Raw genomic sequence first — 23858 nt, 5'->3', positions numbered from 1 at the left:
ACTACCTTAATTTGCCCAAAGGCACTGTGTCTTTTCATGCCAATCTGTGTCAGGAGCTTGAGTCCAAAGTTCTTTAAGTACCTTGCAGCACTCCTTGTCTCTTGCATTGAAGAGAACATGGAGTAGATTACATGGGGTAAAATGGCCATAGTTATGTTTACACCTCCAAATCCCATTCAAATAACACATCCCACCCTATTCTGGAAGGATGAATGGAACTGCACCTGATGAAGCCATGGGCAAAGCCACACTGATGGGAGAAGCTTCCCACTCACATGTGCATCAAGGGAGGAAAGGGTAGTGGACAACCCCACACGCTTCTCACTACGTATGCAAGAAGGCACTGTTCCCCCTTCCGCTCATATTCACTGCACATAGCACTGTTTCATTGACATTACTTTATTCCACTCCATTCATTATAATGCAAATGCAGTGCAAAGGAAGTGGGGGAATGCAATCAATTATGTATCGTTTGTGGAATGAAAGCAACGACAGCAAATACCAATCATATTCACTGAGTTGGCTTCCATTCTGGACACATGATGAATAAGCCAACATTGGCCACTTCTGCTTGCTCCCATTTTCAATGGAATTCTCCAATATCCCTACTCCTCACCCATACAAGTCTGAGGGAAAGAGTGAATATGGCTAATATGAGAGCTTTATCAACAAATACAGAAGCCTGATCAGTTCTCTCTCTCTCTCTCTCTCTCTCTCTCTCTCTCTCTCTCTGCCAGGAGAGCTTGGCTGTTCTGGAGGGTTGGCAAGCAGATCTTCAGCACCCTCCTACCTACCTGGCAGCAATCACATTCTTCTCCCTGCTCCTCAACATAAAGTGAATGGCCTCCTTATATTCTTCTAAAAGCCTCATCCTTCCAATCCGTAATGCTAGTAAGAAATGTTGCGACAGAGCTGGTGCCAGCCTTTAGGGCAGACATGCAGCTGGCTCCTGTTTTCAGTCATCAGTCCAATGGAGAACAGGGCATTGAAAGAAGTGCTAGCAGAACTAAAGCCATCTCCCTTCTCTTAAAAGGGTTGAAACATTACATCAAAAGCTTCTCAAAGATGCAAAATTCAGGATAGAAATCAATGACCAGGAAGGGCAAATAAATGAGGTTATCAGCCAGGCCCAAAGACTTTACTGAAGAGCCATGTTTTAACTCGGCATCTGAAGGATATGAAAGGCTAGCAAAAGGGAAAAAAGGCCCTGCTTCTTTTTGATACCTGCCAATCTTCACATGACTACATGTAAGAGGGCCTCAGATGTTAGAACAAAGTACAAAAGGGGGCACATACAGGGACTGGCCCTGCATAAACATAATGGAAAGATGTGTTGGTATCCTTGTGGCAGGCCTGAATGCTAGAAATGGTTGCTGGTGGTTCTCCAAGTTTTATTATTATTTATTGAATTTATATACCGCCCTATACCCAGAGGTTGAGTTCCAGTGAGGTTCTAGTATTACAGAGTTAGGAAAACTGTGGCACTACAGATGTTGACACTCCATTTACTAATGACTGGATAGGCTGGCTGGGGCTGAAGGGAGCTAGATTCCCAACACTGCCTGGTAGACACCAAATTTGCCATCCCAGATCAAAATAAACCAACACCAGAAAATATAGATGATGATTTATTTATCCCAGGAACATACTGCAAAGGCCGATGCACAGTTCCAGACTTGGGAGTTTTGTCCTGTCATTGCCCAAAAAACCCCAGCCATTTGTACAGTATCTTGTATGTTACATAATAGGAAATACAGGGGATGTGTTCTTTATTTATTACTCCACTCATTCTGTAAGCTGCCTGCTGTAACAATAGTTCTCTGGGTGGCAAACAAATGACCACAGTGCAAACGAACAATTGTATTAGGCAAGAAATTACAGGGTGCAGTACAAGAGTCACCACAGCTGTTACCACAAGAGTTAATGCTAATGCAATTAGTCCAGGTTCAAGGAAGGATGCCCAATCCAATGCAATCTGCTGCTTTGCGAGTGTGTATGTCATCATGGTTTCTCCAGCCCAGAATAAACCAGTAAAATGACTATGACTGGAAACATGGCCACCAAGTCCCTCTTTACAGCTGTGCCCTAGGAAGCTTGAAAGTGCAGGAGGCAGAAACTGGAGAGATAAAAGGCAGATCAAAAGAGCAAGCTACAAACTCTCGAGGGATAGAGTAGGGAGCTGTGAATACACTAAAATTGCCCTCGGGCAGAGCTGTTCTAACGTACTGCATGCATATTACCACCAACTCCCCGGGCCAAGCAGACAAGTCATCTGGGTCTTAGTCACAGCTGCTTTCATAGTGAAAGCACATTTACATACTTAACTATGGAGGGTTATCTATTTGCAATTCATATTTGCAAGAGGGTTCCTTTTATGAAGTAAACAAAGCAAGAACTGGAAGGGGGGGGAGAGAAACCAAGGGGTTAGTAGATGCCAGTTATTCACTGCATGTGGTTCAGATATTTTGTTGGCTTAAAGCATTGTGGGGAAAAGCATGTCCTCTTATGCAGTGCCAACACAACAAAAACAGAAAACTAAGAAAAACAAACAAAAATTATAACCTGTTCTTGAGTAATAGTGCTGGCTGAAGCATTTTTTAACCAAGAAGATAGAGCACCAAAAAATAGTACAGTATATGGAAAGCCTAGGTAAAGGGACCCCTGACCATTAGGTCCAGTCATGGCCGACTCTGTGGTTGTGGCACTCATCTCGCTTTATTGGCCAAGGGAGCTGGCTTACAGCTTCCAGGTCATGTGGCCATCATGACTAAGCTGCTTCTGGTGAACCAGAGCAGAGCACGGAAACGCCGTTTACCTTCCCGCCGGAGCGGTACCTACTTATCTACTTACACTTTGCCGTGCTTTCGAACTGCTAGGTGGGCAGGAGCAGGGACCGAACAACAGGAGCTCACCCCGTTGCGGTGATTCGAACCGCCAACCTTCCGATCGGCAAGTCCTAGGCTCTGTGGTTTAACCCACAGCGCCACCCACGTCCCCCCAAATGGAAAACCTACCACATCTTTAATGATCCTAGACCAACTTCAAACCAATCGTTAAAAAGAAATTTAAAATCTGAGCGGTGTTTCAAAGGGAGCCCAACCTATCCAACTGTCACACAGAGGAAAGAGGTGGATTTTCCAGAATTCTGAGTGTTTAAATTCTTCTATTTGTCCAATCCCCTAATATAATGCTTCTCGCAATCAACCTTGAAATTTCCACCAAAGGGGCATTGCTCTAGGGCAGTGTTTCCCAACCACTGTTCCGCGGCACACTAGTGTGCCGCGAGATGTTGCCTGGTGTGCCGCGAGATGTTGCCTGGAGGGAGGCGGGCGAGTCGGGCGGCGAGAGGCGGGGCGGCGGCGGCGAGGAGAGGCCGCCCAGCGTGGGGCTCTCGCCGTCTGCCTGCCTGGCTGCCTGCGAGCTCGGCGGGCGCCTCCGTCCGCAGCGCCCGCCTCGCGGCTCTCATTCCCTGCCCCTGCCAAAGCTCACCCAGCCAAGCCGCGCTCTCCTTCCTGCCTCGCTTTGCTGCCTCCTCCCCCCCCCCCAAAGCTTGGAGGTTCCCCGGCAGGAAGGAGGGAACTTAATCCTCTCCAAGGGCTGCGGAAAACAGACATGCAAATGGGGGCTTGCCAGCTCTTCAAGCGCCGCCGGCTTTCTTCGGGAATTACCGCCCACCGAGCCCGGTAACGCTGACAGGCCGAGCCGCGGGGCTTGGCAGCGCAGCCGGCAGAGTGTGGGAAAGGGTGGCCGCCACGCGCCGGGCAAGGCAAGACTCGACGGGGAGGACACCGGCAGCAGCGCCCCCCCCCCAGAAACCCGCTCCGGGCAGGTAATTCACAGAGAGTGGACAGAAGGAAGCCTTAAAGGGCTTCAGCCTCCCAGAGTGGCGGGGAATAATAATAATAATAATAATAATAATAATAATAATAAAATTGACAGGTGGTGTTTTTCTAGGTGAGGGGGTGGGGACTGTAATAACAAAAAAATCAGCTGTATATCAACCGCTGTTTTGCAATGAGGAATTGCAAATAAGATCAAAAGGAGAATTTTTTTTTGGGGGGGGACTCTCTTCCTCTTCCTCCTGCTCCTCTTCCTGGCAAAAGGGCTGCTGAGACCCCTTCTCTCTTGGGTGCCGGTGGGTGCTGTGACGTTGACGCTGCTGTGGCAAGTGCCTTTACTTAGCAGAGTGCATTCCCCTTTACACAGGAGGGGAGGGAAAAAAATTGAAACTTACACTTTCGTGCGTCCCTCCCGGCGTGACGCTGCGCGCTGACGTCACGGGGCTGTAATGGTGGTGTGCCTCGAGATTTTTTTCATCAAACAAGTGTGCCTTTGCCCAAAAAGGTTGGGAAACACTGCTCTAGGGCATTCTCAGCCTGGTGCCTGACAGGGGTTTGGGGCTCCAACTCCTATCAAATGCAGTCAACACAGATCTTTGTAAATCTACTGTCCCCTGGATTCACTCTCACTTACTGCGTCTCCTTCCCTTATGTTGCACCTATTCTGTTTTTAAAAGCTTGCATTCCAATTGTCATCTGTCACCTTGTAGTATTCTCTCTGTGTCTCATTTCCTTTTCTGACAACTTCTTGATCCTCTCAAACCTGCTTTTCACTCCTTTCAATCAAATGAGACTGCTGGAGTTTGCATTTCTGAACATCCCTTGTTTTCCTCTGCCGTATATCCATATTCTTGACAAGTCCTCTCCTTTTCAATTGATCGATACAGCTAGAATCACTACTCTCTCCACAAGCACTGCTCTTTTTCCTCTGAAGCCTCTACCATCATCTGAAATCATAGAATCATAGAATCATAGAACCATAGAGTTGGAAGAGACCACAAGGGCCATCGAGTCCAACCCCCTGCCAAGCAGGAAACACCATCAGAGCACTCCTGACATATGGTTGTCAAGCCTCTGCTTAAAGACCTCCAAAGTAGGAGACTCCACCACACTCCTTGGCAGCAAATTCCACTGTCGAACAGCTCTTACTGTCAGGAAGTTCTTCCGAATGTTTAGGTGGAATCTTCTTTCTTGTAGTTTGGATCCATTGCTCCGTGTCCGCTTCTCTGGAGCAGCAGAAAACAACCTTTCTCCCTCCTCTATGTGGCATCCTTTTATATATTTGAACATGGCTATCATATCGCCCCTTAACCTCCTCTTCTCCAGGCTAAACATGCCCAGCTCCCTTAGCCGTTCCTCATAAGGCATCGTTTCCAGGCCTTTGACCATTTTGGTTGCCCTCCTCTGGACACGTTCCAGTTTGTCAGTGTCCTTCTTGAATTGCTGCTTATTGACCCATTATTTTCTACTCATTTCTCAGTTCACTCTCTTCTTCATTGACTTTTTTCTCCTCGGCATCACTTACCTTTGGAACATGGCTACTGTATATCCATCTTGTCTTCTCCCTCTATTGGTACCAATCAATTTGCTCCTTCTCTTGCTGTTTCCTACCACCCAACATCAAACCCTTTCTTCCTCTATCATTTCAATCAAGCACCTCCCCAATACACATTTTTAATTCTACTTTTCCTGATTGATTCATCCTTTTCTTCTTCCCTACTACGTCTTGTCCTTGAAAATATTATAAGCCTCTAGGAAGAGCCCATGTTGCTTAAAAAAACACACCAACCTAGTCTTTCAGGCACATTGAAATGAAAATGTATTACTGACTGTGACCAGAGATATCAAACTATCCTTCCAAAGATCGCATGGTCAACCCATGGTGGAGATCCAGGGATTCTGCTTTCCCTTGTAATATATGAACTCACCCACCAAAGTAACCCAGACCCCACACAATATTACCTATTGTTAATTATGTACAGCAGGAGCAGGAAACCTCTGGCCTTCCAAATATGGTTGCACTACAACTCTCATCGCAACCATTATTCCTACATGCTAGGACTGATGAGAGTTGGGAGTTCAACAACATCTGGAGGGCCACAGGATAGCTATTCCTTATGTTCAGCATCACCAATGGTGACTTAGTAGCTGGAGAGGAAAGGAAGGTCATCAAGCCCTCTATACAGAGAGAGAAAGTGCTTGTGTTCAAATATCTAACAAATTAGTCCATGCCACCCAAATTATTGTATAATTTATGCAGAGAACTGGGCCACACTAAAGTGTGCCAAAATAATGGTATCTCCAAAACAAATATATTCAGTTATAGGCTTTCCCTGACTTGTAAGATCAGGCCTGTTTTATGTGTTTGAATCCCCCCAAAACCTATTTTGTTTTTTATATACTTCTATATTTCTTTTTCCTTGCTTCATGCCATTTTTTAAAATTATTTTTGTTTTACACTGTACACTGCTTAGAGAGTTGTAAAATATCAAGTGGTTTATAACTGTCTCAAAAAGCAATCAATCCATAATCAAGCAAGAGAGCTACAGGGGTAATTATCAGTACAGCAACAGTAGGTTTTTAAAGGAAAACAAAAAATGCCGCACAATGCTTAGTTCCTTCAGCCTGCATGCAAACTATTCCTAACATTCCGGCTAACTTGAAATTCCCTCATCCTCACCCAGCTTGCAGCAAGCAGCAACACATCTTCCCCAACGTTAGGCAGGCCTGTTCCCCCTCCCTTGGCCTTTTGCTCCGAAAATGGAGCTACTGAAGTCACCCAGCAAATTCGCCAAGCAGCAACATAATTGTCCATTTGTCAGATCTGATTAAGATGGCGACATGTTGTCTTTGCTATCACCAGCCCTGGAAACAATAGAAGGCCGGGGATAATAAACTGCAGAAGAGACTTCCTTCATGTGCTGCAGTAACAACATCAACTGTAATGAAACTTTTAATCCCTCTTGAATGCTGGACAGGACTTGCAGAGTGTCTCGTGGCACCCCGTCAGACCCATTCCCAGAACCAGCCTTTGATTTGTTACCCTCAGATAGTCCTTTGCTAAGAGTCTGGTCCACAATCCATTTGCAGAAATGGGAACGTTCCAGGGCACAGCATCTTCAAACAGCCTGCTGGGTACCAGCACCTCCAATTATTAAAAAAAAAAAATATTATTATTATTGTTTGGTTTGAGGATTCATTACAGGGGGTGCTACCTACTTTTCTGCTTTAGGAGTTGTGGTTGTTTCACCCCTTGGGATGTTTTGCAGGGTGGGAGGGTTCTGAGCAGCACCAGTTTTCCTTTTGCGAAATGGGTATTTTGTGACATCCAGAATTTTAGATTTCCAAATGTGACTCCAGACCCCTACACTGTTCTAGTATAGAAGACCATGGTTAATCAGCAGAAGTATACCCAACTTGAATTAGTCTTATTTTTAATCTTATCATTGGCCCATCCAAATAATCCTCTAGTCACATTACAGAGACATTCAAGCAGAATTCTCTCTTTCCCTTATTACCCCTAAGTGTCATAATAACGCAGGGTTGTTCTGTCAGTCTCTTATGATCTAAACTCTTGCATGCATTAAGGATTGCACAGGATCTTGTGTGAAAAGGTTGTGGTGTATATTATCAACTTCTTTCCCTTCAACGATTACCACAGCCTTCCTAAAAATACCTGTTTTAGGCTTTCAAGTAATAATTTAGTTCATCCAATCTAATAATTAATCACCTAAGATGTTCATCTTGAAGTCTAAGAAATATTTTTCTTCCTAGTGGCACTGCAGTACTTGGTACAGGCAGATTACCAGGAATTCATATGGCTTTTGGTGTGGAAAAATTGGTTTTTTTATGTGACAGAAACCACTCACACAGCACCCTCAGAATAAAATTTAGATAATTTATCAAGGTGCAGAAATAGGGATTTGAACTAAACAACACAATTGCCTAAATACATTAATCCATAAATAATGCCATATTCTGACATTATCATTCCTATGTGGCTTATTTTCCACATGTGTAAGGTGATTGAATAAACATTTCTATGGTCTATGATTGTTATCAAAACAGCAGAATGCAGAAGACAGAGGAAAACTATCCAGAAGTAGCAACTTTCTTGTTCATGAACATGCATTTCAAACGGCACTGGGGAAGAGGGGAAAGATGGTAATTTTGAGTGGGAAAAGGTGGAGGAAAGGTTTGAGGCTCCTATCATCTCTGACCTTGCTAGCTGGGGTTGATGGGAGTTGGAGATGTCTAAGAACATGTGGTGTGCAGATATCCTTCAACCCTGATTTAAGTGGTCCCTTCACATCATCTACTGCTTCTCCACTCAAATGCCCTCTTGTTATTTTATTTTCTTCTGCTTGGACTCAGTTACATCCATTTGTTGGCTCCAGAAACTTAAATTCGTTTGTAAAAACAGAAGCTAAGGCTTTCCATACAGAATTCTAACATGATGCAACACCACTGTATTGAATCTAAACAAAATATGAATGCAACCACTGTATTTCAACTGTTTTTATATACAAACATTTTTATATTATAAATCACTTTGAAATACCATATCTTTCGCTCTATAGGAAGCACTTTTCCCCCTCCAAAAATGAAGGGGAAATGTGTGTGCATCCTATGCAGCGAATGTAGGCTTTCGCTGAAGCCTGGAAAGCGAGCGGGGTCAGCGCTGCGCACCCCGGGCTTTGGGCAGCTATCCGCAAGCCTTCGGAAAAGCCTTGCGGATAGCAGCAAGCTCTGGGAGCGAAGGCGAGGTTGCGCGCAACCTCGCTGCCGCTCCAGGACCCGTTCTGGGGGCTGGGGTCGGAGGAAGCTCAGGCTTCCCCTGCCCCTGCCCCGCGGCTAAAAAGGAAGCCAAGACAGTGAGCGGGATCCATCCCGCTCACTGTCTTGGCTTCTACCAAAGCCGCGTGCAGCCTCTCCCGGCTGGAGAGGTTGTGCGTGGCTAAAGAGGAAGCCAAGACAGCCAGCAGGATGGATCCCGCTGGCTGTCTTGGCTTCTCTGCTCTTTGGGGCTGGGGGGGGAGTAAACATTTTTTTCTTTATTTCCCCCCCAAAAAACTAGGTGCACCCTATGGTCCGGTGCGCCCTATAGAGCGAAAAATACGGTACATTGTGGGAAGTGATTCATAAGCGAGATGAACAAACAAATAAATAAGCATGTAACCCTAAGCCATTATGATGAGCCTCAGGCTCCCATACTCCCTCTCTTGTTCGACAAGGTAATGGGAAGCTTCCATTTCCATTTAACCGCAGTTTATAGCATTACATCTGAACCCTAAACAGTGGTCAATCTTAACTATTATTTATGAAAGGAAGCTAGCTCATTAACTATAGTTTAAAGTTGGCTTATTTTCGTAAACCATTGTGAAAACTAACAGCAATTTGTCTGATTCAGACAATGCAACAAGATGAGTTCTAAAAGAAACCAAAGGGTTTTCAAATTCCACCATGCAGCGGTGCCAAAAGAAGGACAAGCCCTGTTGCCCAGACTTTTCCTTCCATGTGTTGCTAAATCATGACTTAGTACAGGCTTCCTCAGACTCGGACCTCCAGAAGTTTTTGGCCTACAACTCCCACGATCCCTAGCTCAGTGTTTCCCAACCGGTGTTCCGCGGCATACTACTGTGCCGTGAGACATTGGCTGGTGTGCCGTGGGAGGGAGGCGGGCGAGTCGGGCGGTGAGAGGCGGCGGCGGCGAGGATCCGCGTCGAGCCGGGGGCGGCTCCGCGGTGGTGGTGCCGAGCGGCGGGGCAGCGCGTGCAAAAGGGAGGAGCGCGAGACAGCGGAGGAGGAGGAGGCCGGCATGTCCGGGCAGCAGCAGCAACAACAGCAGCAGCAACTCCCGGCGACGGCTCCTCAAGCCCCACCGCCGCCCCCTCCTCCGCCCGCCACCACCACAACAGCCGCCGCCGCCTCAGTTGCCGCCGTCCCTCAGTCCCTCGCTCTGCTGCCTCCTCCCACCCCCAAAGCTTGGAGGTTCCCCGGCAAGGGGGAGGGAAAAAACTTTCACTTTCGTGCGTCCCTCCCGGCGTGACGCTGCGCGCTGACGTCACGGGGCGGGGCTTTAATGGTGGTGTGCCGCGAGATTTTTTTTCAGTAAACAGGTGTGCCGTTGCCCAAAAAAGTTTGGGAAACACTGCCCTAGCTAGCAGGACCAGTGGTCAGGGATGATGGGAATTGTAGTCTCAAAACAGCTGGAGGGCCGAGGTTGAGGAAGCCTGACTTAGCACAAGAGGAGTCAACATGATGCCGTCCAGATCCCAACATTTAAATTTGCATTGTTTTATGGAATTTTATGCTCCACTGCATTTGTATACATTGCTGTACACCACCTTGATACATCTTGTAGGAGAAGGTGGCTTAGAAGTAAGTTCAAATGGCTAGTGATCCTGCATACAAGTAGTTTTGCATTTCCTTTCGGCTTTCACCTAAGTCCAGTGAGGGCGCCATCTGCAACACTAGCATAGCAATCCCTTAAAATGGAGCCGCTTCCACAATCCTTTCAAAATATCATTTTGGGGATGGGGTGGTGAAAGCTATCAAAGGTACCTCAGAAAGCAACATCTCACACACCCTTTGTCAAGTGGGGCAACCTCCAGGCAGGTCAAATTTTCAATCTCACCCCCCCCCACACACACACACCAAGTCACAATAGTATTTGCATGTCTGAATCAGGCCTCCGGCAGCTTTGCTGTGCAACATGCTTACAATGGGAAAATATGTGGCAATGAGAAGTAATCCAAGCTAATCCAACCTCAAGGTCCATCAATACCAACACCCTAGTGGTCCCGGGCCCTAAGGAAGTTAGATTGGCTTCAACCAGAGCCAGGGCCTGGTGGAACGCTCTGCCTCATGAGACCAGGGCCCTGCAGGATCTGATTTCTTTCCGCAGGGCCTGTAAGACAGAGTTGTTCCGCCTGGCCTTTGGCTTGGAGCCAATTTGATTCCCTCCCTCTCTTTCTTTTTTCTTTTCCTTCTCCTCCTGAGATGAGGCGACATTTTAATATTTTAATGTTTCGATATTTTAATGTTGTATTTTAATTTTGTTTTTAAGTTGTAATCATTCAACTTGTTTTATTATTGCTTGTAAGCCACTCTGAGCCTGGCCTTGGCTGGGGAGGGCGGGGCATAAATAATAATAATAATAATAATAATTGTATTTCATTGTGTATGATCTCCCGTCAGATGCCATGCAATGGACTTGAACAGTAAATAATCTGACAGCACACTCTGCAATCCCACTGTAGTCCTTGAGCCCCTACCTCACTCCTGTTAGGCAACAACTGACATTGTTTTGGATATAGCGATCTTGGTGCAAATTTGATTTGGGGTGCAGAAACGAAAAATTGCTGTGATGGAGTGGAACGCTGCAATGCAATGGAAGCAACTGTTCCCAGAACACCACAAAATTCATGCTGCCATATCATTTCCCAGAATCTCACTTTTCGCTGTACCTTGCTGTAATCATCACTGGAACTACAGAAAACAGAGACCAAAAAATCCCCTCTGTAATAATAATCACATGGTGCAGTTTCACAGCACGTACCCAGGCTTTTCCTGTTACTGTTGTATTTGGAAGAGTTTTGTTTTGTTTTCACCAAAGGTAAGGACAAAAGCATGTCTAAATTGGAGAGCAGCAGCCAGGAATAAATTGGATGAAATTTGATAAGGATAAAGAGCAGAATTAAAACCACCAAAATTGTATTTACTACTTGAGAAACATATGCATGGCAAACAGCGATGCAGAAATAGGACGCGAAAGGTCAATGCTGATGGCCAGCTAAATAAGGAGAGTTTTTCCATACATTTAACACATAAACATTTCAAGTGCTAATCTCACACTGGTCCTGATTTAGCATCACTAGTGGATATTCCATTAACTCCGTCCTGAAGCCATTTTTCAACTATATCACTACTACTTTTATTTGCACAGCACCAGAAGTGGTTTATGTGAAGTGGTTCAAGTAAGGTAAAGGACCCCTGGACAGTTAACTCCATTCGAATTAGACTATGGGGTATTCTGCTCATCTCTACTTTCAGGCCGAGGGAGCTGGCGTTTGTCCGCAGAAAGGTTTTCCGGGTCATGTGGCCAGCATAACTAAACAGCTTCTGGTGGTGGAGCACACAGAAATGCCATTTACCTTCCCACTGCGATGGTACCTATTTATCTACTCACATTGGTATGCTTTCGAACTGCTAGGTTGGCAGGAGTTGGGACAAAGCAACGGGAGCTCACTCCGTCGTGTGGATTTGAACTGCCGACCTTACGATCAGCAAGTCCAAGGTGGCTGCACAGCAGATGGAATGTTGGTACAGCTTTGGAACATAGGAAGACACTGTGCTAGGCCATTGGTCCATCAAGCTCAATATTGTCACCACTGACAGAGGCTCTCCAAGGTTTCAGGAAGGGTCTCTTAAAATGCAGGACATGGAACTTGAAACCTTCAGCGTGGAAAGCAGATGCTCAACCACACAGCTATGGACCTCCCCATAAGACATCAAACTAGCTTGTCTTCCAGTATTGAGGAAAAAAGAATCTATCTGCTGAAATTCCCTTTTCTTTTTCATACTTATAAAAATATATGTATGTAAGCAAATCACCCTTTTGCCCCGAGTCACCCTCCCCATGCCTTTCCTTAGGAAGGGTGGGGGGAGCAAGTGATGCCACTGCTGTGACTCAGCATAGGTCAGATTGTGTCCCACTTGTGGTTTCGAAGCCACCAGATGAAAACTAAGGAGTTGATGGGATATCGCACCAGTGATGTTAGATTCCATAATTCTCCTGAACTTTAAGATTACAGTGGTACCTCGGGTTAAGAACTTAATTTGTTCTGGAGGTCTGTTCTTAACCTGAAACTGTTCTTAACCTGAAGCACCACTTAAGCTAATGGGGCCTCCCGCTGCCGCCGCTGCACGATTTCTGTTCTCATCCTGAAGCAAAGTTCTTAACTCGAGGTAATATTTCTGAGTTAGCGGAGTCTGTAACCTGAAGCGTATGCAACCTAAAGCGTATGTAACCTGAGGTACCACTGTACACACTTGGATTCTGTGGGGCTTACCTGTAAATAGAAATACGCAGGACTGCTTGTTTATGTTTTTGCTTATTCTTGTATTCTGTGTTGGTGCTCAGTTTCACTCCCACTTTTTCTCCATGCCTGGGCTGGCTGACATTTTAAACAGGCAAGAATCATTCCACGTCTTTCTCTTCTCAACAAATCTCCCTCCCCAACACCTCCACTCATTTTTTTCCGCTTTCCTGTCCCCACCCCCCACCCCTTTCTCCCAAGCCTTGGGAAAGGTCAAACACACTCTAGCTGGTTTGACGTCTGTGCAGGCTTCATTATATCACATAGTCATCGGTTAAGACCCAGAGCAGACATGGTGAAGGAGTTCACCGTCCTACCTCAATTACAGCAGGCAAGTATGGTCAAACAGTCAAACACAATTAGTGTACTAATTACTCCATGAAAAAGTGGACCATCTAGTCTTGCTGCTAATTACAAGTTGCAAGGGGAGTTCATGGAGCTAAAAAGGGCAGCATTTTTTCAAGCGCTCATGAATGTGCTCTCTTTGGCTACATACACACCATACTTTTAAAGGATATTCTACAGACATACACACACACATACACCCCTCAAAGAATCCTGAAAACTATAGCTTGTCCCTCACTTAAATACAATTCCCAACACCCTTAACAAATTACAGGTTTCTTTTTAGGGTGGGGCATGCTTCAAAGTGTGTTTTCAACCTTTCTAATCTAAACAAATTTGTATTCCTGTCCTGTTTCCCCCCCCCCCCACCATTAGTGTTCCAAAGCAGCTTATTTCATGAGGCGTGAATATTCTAGAAGAGCAATCATAAATAAAGTAACAAGTAGCCAAAAGTAAAAGCAGAAGCAATAATAATTATTTAAACCTTGAAGAGATTTTTTTTTCAAGGACCAAGAAAACAAGATAGCCTTCTCTTGGTACCTGAGCAACAACAAACTCAAGCAGACATCTCTCCAGAGATGTGGCATTACCATAGAAAAAGCCTTGTTCCCAAATTAATCTGATAACCTGGTTTGTACTTCTACTTAACCACTGACAAGTTATTCATATCCTCCAAAAGGTGACCAAAAGGTCGACGGTGACCCCTTGCTGGCAGAGGAGCTTAACCTCTTCTTTGCTCGCTTCGAGAAGGAGCCACCTGAGACGCCGGTATTACAGCCACCAGCCCATAGGGGCCCCTCATTCACGGTAGAGGAACATGAGGTGAGACAGGTTTTGAGGATGGCGAATCCGAGGAAGGCGGCTGGACCTGATGGCATCACTGGAAAGGTGTTGAAGGGCTGTGCGGATCAGCTGGCGAGGGTCTTTACTAAGATCTTCAATAAGTCCTTACACCAGTCTATTGTCCCACCCTGCCTGAAGTCGTCAACTATTGTCCCTCTGCCTAAAAAATCCACAATCAGTAGTTTGAATGACTACAGACCAGTTGCACTGACTCCTATCATCATGAAGTGTTTTGAGAAACTGGTGCGCCGTCACATTATTTCCTGTCTTCCATCAACTTTTGACAACTACCAGTTTGCATACAGAGCAAATAGATCCACAGAAGACGCCATCAATACCACTCTCCATGCTGCTCTGTCCCATCTGGAGCAGCCGGGGAGTTATGTGAGGCTGCTGTTTGTGGATTTTAGCTCTGCTTTTAACACTATCCTCCCCCATAGACTGGTGTCCAAGCTAGAGGCGATTGGACTCTCCAACTCCACCTGTCTCTGGGTTTTGGATTTTTTGTCAGAACGTTCCCAGAGGGTTAGAGTAGGGTCACACATGTCCACAGCCCTTAGCCTTAACACCGGCTCACCACAAGGTTGTGTGTTGAGTCCCCTGCTCTACACTCTCTATACGTATGACTGTACAGCCATCTATTCCAGCAACAAAATCATCAAGTTTGCTGATGATACTACGGTGGTAGGGCTCATTTCAGGAGGGGATGAGTCCGCCTATCGGGACGAGGTGGAGCGGCTCTGTGTTTGGTGTGGAGAGAACAATCTGGCTCTTAATACGGCTAAGACCAAGGAATTGGTGGTGGATTACAGGAAAAAAAAGGCGGACATTCAGCCCTTGTATATCAACGGGGAACGGGTGGAGAGGGTGGCGGAATTCAGGTTTTTGGGAGTAGCTATCGATCGGGGCATGACTTGGAGCGCACATACCACTGCTCTGGTGAAGAAGGCCCAGCAGAGAATTTATTTCCTCAGACTTTTAAAGAAGAACAATCTGAGTGAGAGACTGCTGGTGTCCTTCTACCGAGGCTCCATAGAGAGCATTCTTACATACTGTATTTGTTCTTGGTTCTCCAGTTGTACAGCTAGGGAGAGGAAGGTGCTCCAGAAGGTCATAACCACAGCCCAAAGGATTATTGGTCATCCTCTCCCATCTTTGGAAGAACTGTACGGTTCCCGTTGTCTTAGGAAAGCAAATAACATCCTGCAAGATTCATCTCACCCGGGACACGGTCTGTTTGCACTATTGCCTTCTGGCAGGAGATATAGAAACATCAAGTCAAAGACAAATAGACTGAAAAACAGTTTCTATCCAAGAGCCTTTTTGAATGCTGTAACTCGATAGTGTGACCTGGGAGTTTGATGGGTGTGGTGTGGGTGTGGTTGGAATGTAGTTTGTTTGGTTGTTGTTGTTGTTTTGCTTTTGTTGTTTTAAGGGATGGCATCCAATTTCGTTGCACTTTGTGCAATGTTGCACTTGTGTAATGACAATAAAGAATCTATTCTATTCTATTCTATTCTAAAAGATTTTCCCATTTCCATTTCGCAGGGCTCTGAAGTTTGTCAAGATAACACCGTATCTTTTGTAATTCAAATATGAAAGTAAAAATATATATTTTATCTATTAACTACAACACTCAGTTTCAAATAGAACAAAATGCATACTTCTTGAAGTCACCAACTTGACAGTTCCCAAGTACTGGCTTCTGGGAACTTAACTTCTCTGTTCCCAGCAAGACCCAGAACCTGAACCCAAAAGCCTTTGGACTGATTCAGCAGGGCTCTTCTCAAGGGTACAAATACTTGAGGAATTCAATTACTCTGAACTGTGATGGAAACAGAAGCTCCATGGACTAATGGGTGGATTAGATGCAATTATTCTTCTATTTTTGCACTTCTTTGAATTTTGCGATTCGGCACCTGGTTTAAAAAAGTGCCAAGGTGAATTAAAATATATATTTTATGATGAAATGCATGTAATTGAGTTAAAAGGCATATTTCAATGTGATCTTTGTGTTGAAACTCATAAATATGTGTTTTAATATATAGGCAACAACCGATTTGTGTGGGACTTATGTTCCTGACCCCTGTGTGCGTTCGTGGAGTAAACATAATCCCACTCCACCTCAATATGCCTTCTATTACAGCCCCTTTTCCAGCAACTTCTGAGTTGCTGCAATGCACATGTGTGCAATTGCACATCAATTGTATGTGCATAAATCAGTTGTTGCCACTACACAGATAATTGTGGAAACAGGATGGGATGAACATATGCAAAACTGGTAATAACTGGACACAGACTGATCTAAGGATGGTTATTCCTCCTGCCACGTAAAAAGTACTTTGCTCATCAGATGGAAGGTGATACCCAGGCTGACACTAAGGCAAACTGGGGCAGTTTCTTCCAAGCAGACTGGCTGGCTCAGAAGAGCTCGAGGCTGCAAATAATTCCACGGCGAGAAGAGCAGACAAATGCCTTTTCCCCCAAGTGCTTCTCTTTGCTAACAGTGTTTCCAGCCTACCAGGTGAACACCGGAACTTTTCCCTGCCAAGAGACCTACTAATAAGGAGTTCTCCAGCTTGTCACAACATGGCAGGCTACAAGCTGCAGCCCTCCTGCTTGGAAGTGGATCTTTTTACAAGCAGCATTCACCCCTGGGATATACACAGTTTTCTGGGAGGGAAAGCGAAATACAAAAACACAGCCACAACAACAAATCTCTAGGAGCTGGCAGTCATCTGAAACAGGAATCAGATCATCTACTTGATTGCAAATTGATGTTGCAGTGCATTATTTGCAAGAACAAAAGCGATGCAAACTTTTATTGATTTATTGTATTTGACTCTACCGCACACCTTTACTGTATTTTCTTTTGTAGTCTGTTTAAGGGCCTTGGCCAAAAAGCAGTATATAAATAAACCAACGATGATAATGATGAACAAGAAACATTAAAAGAGCATCCCAAGACATGCATATAAGCTACCAGGAAGGACCATTCCACAACAGTTTAATACTGTTCTGCGCCACCCCAGCCTCCGAATGATGCAAGATTCCAGGGGTTCTAGACACTAACCCAGGGTTCGGTTTCCTGGGAATGAAGGAAAGTGGAGACCAGGCCCATGCAGAGCTTGTCTGAGGCCCAGGCAGGTGTTCCTTGTTGGCTGGGAGGCATGGGAAGTACTTTGCATGACAGTGTAAGTCCGGTAGGCCCCAGGTGGGGGACTGCAGCCAACTTAGGCTTCAGACGCCCGGCCCAAATGTACCTGGCTGCCCCACTGCCTGCACAGGCCTGGTGGAGACTGTGGTGTCTTTAGGATATATGGTTTATTTACACATATATTCAATCTTAACACCACAAGAGGGTCTTGTTCTCCCATAGCCAATGCCTTGGTTTCAAGCAGAAATCAGGCGTGGCTTTTCTCCCAGCTGCGCAGCCTGCAGCCTTCCAGCTTCTAGTGAACGTAACTCAACTCCCAACTCTGCCTTTTTCTTTCAAACTACCAGAGAGTTGAAGGAGGGTGGCCATCTCATTTTTCTTCTGCCAGGTGGAGCAGACAGATACACTTGCCCCAGGCCTCAGAGGCCCAAGCCCGGCAGGAGGGGTGTTGGTCAGGGGCCTGCCAAATTTATGCTACCATGCATAGAAAGGCCCCAGGCCTCCCAGCCAACCAGGGACTCCTGCGCAGGGTCTCACTTCTGCTACTTCCTTCGTTTCCATAATGGTCTATCCTTCGAGGACCATGACCTCACCAGAAAGCTAGCCTGGCTAGTCCAGGAATTGAAGCCATGCTAGATTGAGGAATTAGAAGGGGACTCAGGCATACAGCCACCCCCTCCCCACAACAATACTTACTTAACATGGCAGTTAAGGACAATGCCACTTGCTATTTCTTCATCATGAGAATACCAAGTACATAAAGCTCAATGGGACCCTGGATAATGAGACAGTACAGCTCTTATACAGAGAGTACAAAACAGTGTGAATATAACACTGCCTGGTCTTCTTGCCATGTTTAGGATGGCACCCAATTCCCTCCAAATGCTCCTCTCTTTCATTTTTTTGGAGCTTAAGACACAGAAGAGTATGGTACAACTGTGCTGGCATTTCCACAAAACTAAACACAGCCTGAAAATCCACTTTCAACTATCAATAGGTAAAGTGTCTGGTGCAGACATAACAGTAACTGTCGTGAGGTTCTGAAAAGTGGAAGGAGGGAGGGCCACATACCCAACCATGGATGGTTAGAAGATCAAGCAGAGATGTAGCTGAACCAGAATCAAGTGTTAAGAGGAACAAACAAGCAAGCGCGCGCACACACACACACACACACACACACACACACACAGTATATCTGCACCCAAAAAAGTCCCCATATCCAAAATTTACTAGTTCAGAATATTCCAATGAAGTTAGTGCAAACTGGGTGAGAGCAACCAAATCTGAATTCAGGCTCTTCAAAAATAAGGCGACTTTATTCAGATTATTATAAAATTACATTGTTTAAGGTTGTCACTACCCTTCCCCTTGAGGGAGGCTCTGTACTTATATGGGATGCAGGTGGTGATGTGGTCTGAACCACTGAGCCTCTTTGGCTTGCCAATCGGAAGGTTGGCGGTTTGAATCCCCGTGATAGAGTGAGCTCCTATTGCTCTGTCCCAGCTCCTGCCAACCTAGCAGTTCGAAAGCAGGCCAGTACAAGTAGATAAATAGGTACTGCTGTGGCGGGAAGGTAAACAGTGTTTACATGCACTCTGGTTTCTGTCACAGTGTCCCGTTGCGCCAGAAGCGGTTTAGTCATGCTGGCCACATGACCTGGAAAGCTGTCTGGACAAACACCAGCTCCCTCGGCCTGAAAGCGAGATGAACGCCACAACCCCATAGTCGCCTTTGACTGGACGTAACTATCCAGGGGTCCTTTACCTTTTTATTTCATTTTATTTTTTACTTATGGAGCTCCTGGCAGCAAGAGGCTGTGGTCAGAAATGTAACCCGTTGATAGTCCTATGTGGCACAGTGGGTCACTGGGTCTGGCTGGTAACCAGAAGGTTGGTGGTTTGAGCACCTGCAGAGATGGCTGTGGGCAGGAATCCTGCATTTGCAGGGGGTTGGAGTAGTTGACCTTCAGGGTCCCTTCCAGGTCTACGACTCAATGACTCTATGCTCCTCAGCCAATGTTCCTGCCCCGAGAGCATGTGATGAAGGGCAGGTGACAACAACAACAGACTTCCCCGATAGCTGTTCTAAGTGCTTTATGAGTTTGTAATTAAACAGCCTCCTTCACAGCTCATAAAAACAATAATTGCAATTAAGATCTCCACATGGCAGCCTTTAACATGTGCATGTGGCCTTAGAGATCCCACAAACACAAGTTTAGTGTACACACATATTGGGGAATATATATATAACATTTACAAGGCAATTTTTCTCTCTCTTGGGCCTACCTTTTTTGACTGTACCCCTGGTCTTATCACATTAATAATTTGGGAGCTTCATTTCCAGAAAGCAAGAATCAAATGAATATTTTATATTTGTTAACACAGCCCTGGAGCAAAAAGAGCAGGTGGGGAGAAAGGAGCCCATACTCACTGATTCAGAAACCTTTAAAACAACATCCTGACGCAGCCAGCCAGCAACGGCAGCTTCAGCTGAGCTGATCTTTCTGGTGCTGCTTCTGGAAGCATGGAAGAATGAGTTTAAGCTGACATTCCTTCAAGCTAGATCAAGGCACTGAAATATTGAACATGATAGCACCCATTTGAACACAAACGCCAACTTAAATGCATGTTAGTTCTTGAACTGAAGCCTCATCCCAATACTCTCAACTCAAATACACACGTAAGCAATTTGGGTTGTACTGCAGGGTCACATTAGAGGCAGAAAATGGGTTGCAAAGACAACAGCTATATTCAGTCTGGAGCACAATTTAGCAAATTTGCGCTACCTGCTTTCACAACATAGTTTTGCAAAATATGGGGGGGTGGGGGGACCTACAGCTGGTGAGCATGCTGTCTTTGTTCAACAATATTTTTTGATGACATATTCTTAATCCTTGACATGTCTGCAAATAAGATATTTGCATTCATAAGTCATGGAAGCAGAGACTTCCAGCGTTCAACCACTTTGCCTTGCAGTGTTGCATGTATGGGTCCAGAACCCACCCACCCAGTTAATGGTTTTAACAAAGTGTGGGCTGAAAACAGCAGAAATAAACCAACCCGGGGTGGGGTAAAGCAGTGGCCAGGGAGGGTTAAGCAGCCCTCCCTCCACTTCTCTACTCCAAAATTCCCCCTGCCCTACTACCACTAAGCAGCCGCTTGGCAGAAGTGTGGGTTATGAGAACGGCCATCAAAATGTCTCTGAACCAAACTCATTAACGATATTTGCACAAGGCACCCACTGGACCCTATGGTCTGTCCACCAGGTTCTCCGCCACTAAACAATGTTAGTATTCATACTGTGTGATATACCTAGAATTACATTTTTCTCCAAGGTGGCACTAGTCATAACACAAATTTGGCAATTATCAGGTCCTCGTGGTTTGCAACACATTACAAGCAGCTACCGAAGGTGGAGAAAAGATTAAACCTGTCCCTGCTGCCTATTAGAAATAAGCTTCAGGATCAAACAGCAGCCCACTGCAGAGAGATCTGGAGAGAAAATGAAAACCAGAATGTCATTTGTCCCAACAGATCAAGGCCTATAATTTGCTAACTTCCTCTATGAGCATTGTGTCCTTAGGCTCAGATTTCAAGCTTGACATGTTTCAGGTAAGTGCCCTAGGACAAATGTACTGACATGCAAAAGAGAGTCAATGAGGTAACCATTTTTTTCATTAAAAGAAGTTTTGCGTCATTCCTCTGCGATAATTCTGCATCATATACCTGCTAACTGCTGCACCAAGAACCATGCTTCCTTCACACATTTATATAGCACAACCTGTGCAGTGATGCCCACTGCTAACCTCTATTTTCCCCGCAGAGCATTTACCAAAAATACTGAGAGGTATGTGGGCAAGTTTACCCGGCATAGGTTCTTGCTGGCACACTGAACCAGAACAGTAACTGGCTTTGCTGCATGCCAACAGCATCACTGGTTAGAGCAGTGCTAGAAACTGAGCTATGAAAGCTAGGAGCTAAATGGCACCTTAAACCCAGGTTATGGGCGCAGCAACGGAATATCTAGCCGCACTTTTTAAATAACAAGAATACAAAGCTGAAAACGAATAAACTGCAGCTAAAATCTTATGTTCATTTATCACATGGTCTAGTTCTCATCTGAAGACTGCAAAAAAAAAAAAGCCATGCTCCCCCTCCCCTCCTAATATACTTAAGAGGGTCTCTTCTCCATTCTTTAGAGAGTGGCTGAAAGTGGGGAGGCAGAAAACGGTCCTCCTTTCCTTCCACTCTGCAGACAAGCCCTGGATTCCCCCTACACCCCCTTTCCTTCATATAAATATATCTTTTTGGCACCACAGTTAACACATATTAAAGGCCTATATGACTGATGGCAGAGACACCCACCTTGAGTGTCCAGTTCGCAAACCTAAGACTTAAGCGTTCCTTCAATGATCCCACTCCAAAATTTGTTTTGATTTTAAGCAGAGTCTGAGATAACACTTTAACATGAATTGCTTAAACTATCATAAATAACTGGCTAGTATATTTCAAATTAAAAGGACATCATACATTAAAAGTACATTAAAGTACATTAAACAAGGCAACTAAAACCTAAACAAAACATGTTGGGGTTAAAAGAAAAGAAAGTTTTCAGGTCCCCAATCCATGCACATTTTACTTGGGAGGAAGCCCCATTGAACTCATTTGGGATTTACTTCCGAGTAACAGTGGCAATTTTAATCTGAAATCTTCGGCACAGTACTGCGCCCAGAGCTCAGAAACTGCTCACGTTGATGAAATTCCCTGTCGCAAAATACGCCTACAACAATGAGAGTGTTGAATGCTGGGTTACAGTGGTGGAAAGAGAGACTGTCAGCACTGCCACGCACCAGCAGGATAACTGGGTGCCATTTTCTAATCCCCCCCAACCCACTGCCTCCCATATTGCGCAGAAACCTCAACCACCTCTGCTCCACAATGGCCGTCAATAATCTCAGCACAGAGTACAATGAAAAAGGGCTTTGCTGGAACAGCCTAAAGGCACGTGAAAACACCGAGAAAGGAAAATACCAACAAGGAGAAGGCAGAAATATAAAGTCACATTTAAATCCCTCCATCCCAAATGTTAGAATACCTTCTGTGTGGAAATCCCCTCCAAGTGGTGATTCAGCAGGCCACTCCTTTGTATACTTTTAGGCATTCTGACATTCAAAAAATGCTGAGTGATCTGAAGCTTTTATTGATTGCTCTGCTTGCGAATGTTGTTTTAATGTTGTTTTATCTTGCTTTATGTGGTGTAAACCATTTTTAGGGTGCTTTGTTAATAAATTAAAAAATGCAGGGTACAAATTTAAACACTTACCCCTTTCACAACGCCCATGTTGAAAGACAGAGGAACAATCATATTGCTAAAGTGTTTGGTTCACAGATTTCCAGAACAGCTTTTAAATGGCAAATCAGCACACTGGCATGTTTCTCAAACATCTGTATGTATTTTTTTTACCTTTACCTATACATTTTTTCAGTCTTAGGTTTGGCAGGAAACAAAACAACAACAGACACTCTCTTCAACTGCTTCTCTTCACTTGTAAAGACCTGAAAAATCTGAGGCAGGGTGCATGACTTCCAAATCCACCCACTGAAGTACAGTCACAAATTGTTCACTACACAAAGTTCCAAAAATTACTTAGGCGCTATATACCGGTATGGCATACCTTTTCTTTGGGGGCTTATACACTGAAGTGCTTCTATCTTATTGTCAAGTATGGGGTGAGTATAGAACCGCTTCCCATTTTCTAATCTAATCCCCTACTGCATGTAGGAAAATATGCTTAACATTGTTGTGGGGGAGGGCGAGAGCTAGAAAGCATGGCTTCACCAGTTCTCCATTACTGGGCCTTTCCCATAAAAGAATATTCTTACCTAAATAATAATAATAAAAACCCTACTTTCCCCTGAATTCTATACAGCTCAGATACACAACGAAAACAAACAAACACACATTTTAACAACCCAAAATCAAACAAGATACACTGAAAAAGGGCTCCCTTGCAAATAATTATTAGCAAACAAGGTACAGCCTGGAGGCAGATGAGGCAACAGAGGGGCTGAAACTAAGCAGGTCTGGATTGGGCCAGTGTCTGGGTGGGAGTCCACTTCAAAGCACCATGAATATCACCTTGAGTTCCATGTTGGAAGACAGGCAGGATATAAAATTACAAAACGCATTGCTTTGTAACAAGAAGAAAAGGAACACAAGAGCCACACATTTCCCCCCTGGAATCTTGGATGCCACAAGCCCTGAGGCTACTGCTGCCAGAGCAGACCAGTTCCACTCTGCTTCTCATCCGCTTTTGGTTAGGAGAATTTTGATCAGGATCTTGTCTACTCAAAGAATTTGCAGCAGCATCAAATCCACCTTCATCACATTTCATCTCCATTCACTGTTGGCCCTTACTGTCCCAGAACAAGTGTCTGATTCAAAGAAATGTAGTCACAGTTACATCTCTAAATTTAATACTAATAATAATACTAATACTAAAGTATAAACTTTTTGCTGATTTCGGGCTATTTTCTTTCATATACTTGCCCTCCATCCCAAGACCGCTTTGGG

At 44.9% G+C, this 23858-nt stretch overlaps 1 protein-coding gene across 2 annotated transcripts in view; it reads right to left on the bottom strand.

The window, feature by feature from the left end:
• The window catches only part of LYPD6 (LY6/PLAUR domain containing 6), a 62864-nt gene that overhangs the window by 18042 nt on the left and 20964 nt on the right, over positions 1-23858 (bottom strand). The window contains exon 1 of one of the 2 annotated variants that reach the window (XM_083495274.1): positions 19716-19798. The exons of the other annotated variant lie outside the window; for it this stretch is intronic. The gene's annotated coding sequence lies outside the window, so the exon portion shown is untranslated. Of the gene's footprint in view, positions 1-19715; positions 19799-23858 lie in introns of those variants that run through there. 2 annotated transcript variants of the gene reach the window in all.

Source organism: Podarcis liolepis, assembly GCF_965112155.1.
Source record: "Podarcis liolepis genome assembly, chromosome: 1".
Lineage (NCBI taxonomy): Eukaryota > Metazoa > Chordata > Lepidosauria > Squamata > Lacertidae > Podarcis > Podarcis liolepis.
This window is presented reverse-complemented; position numbering and strand designations above follow the sequence as displayed.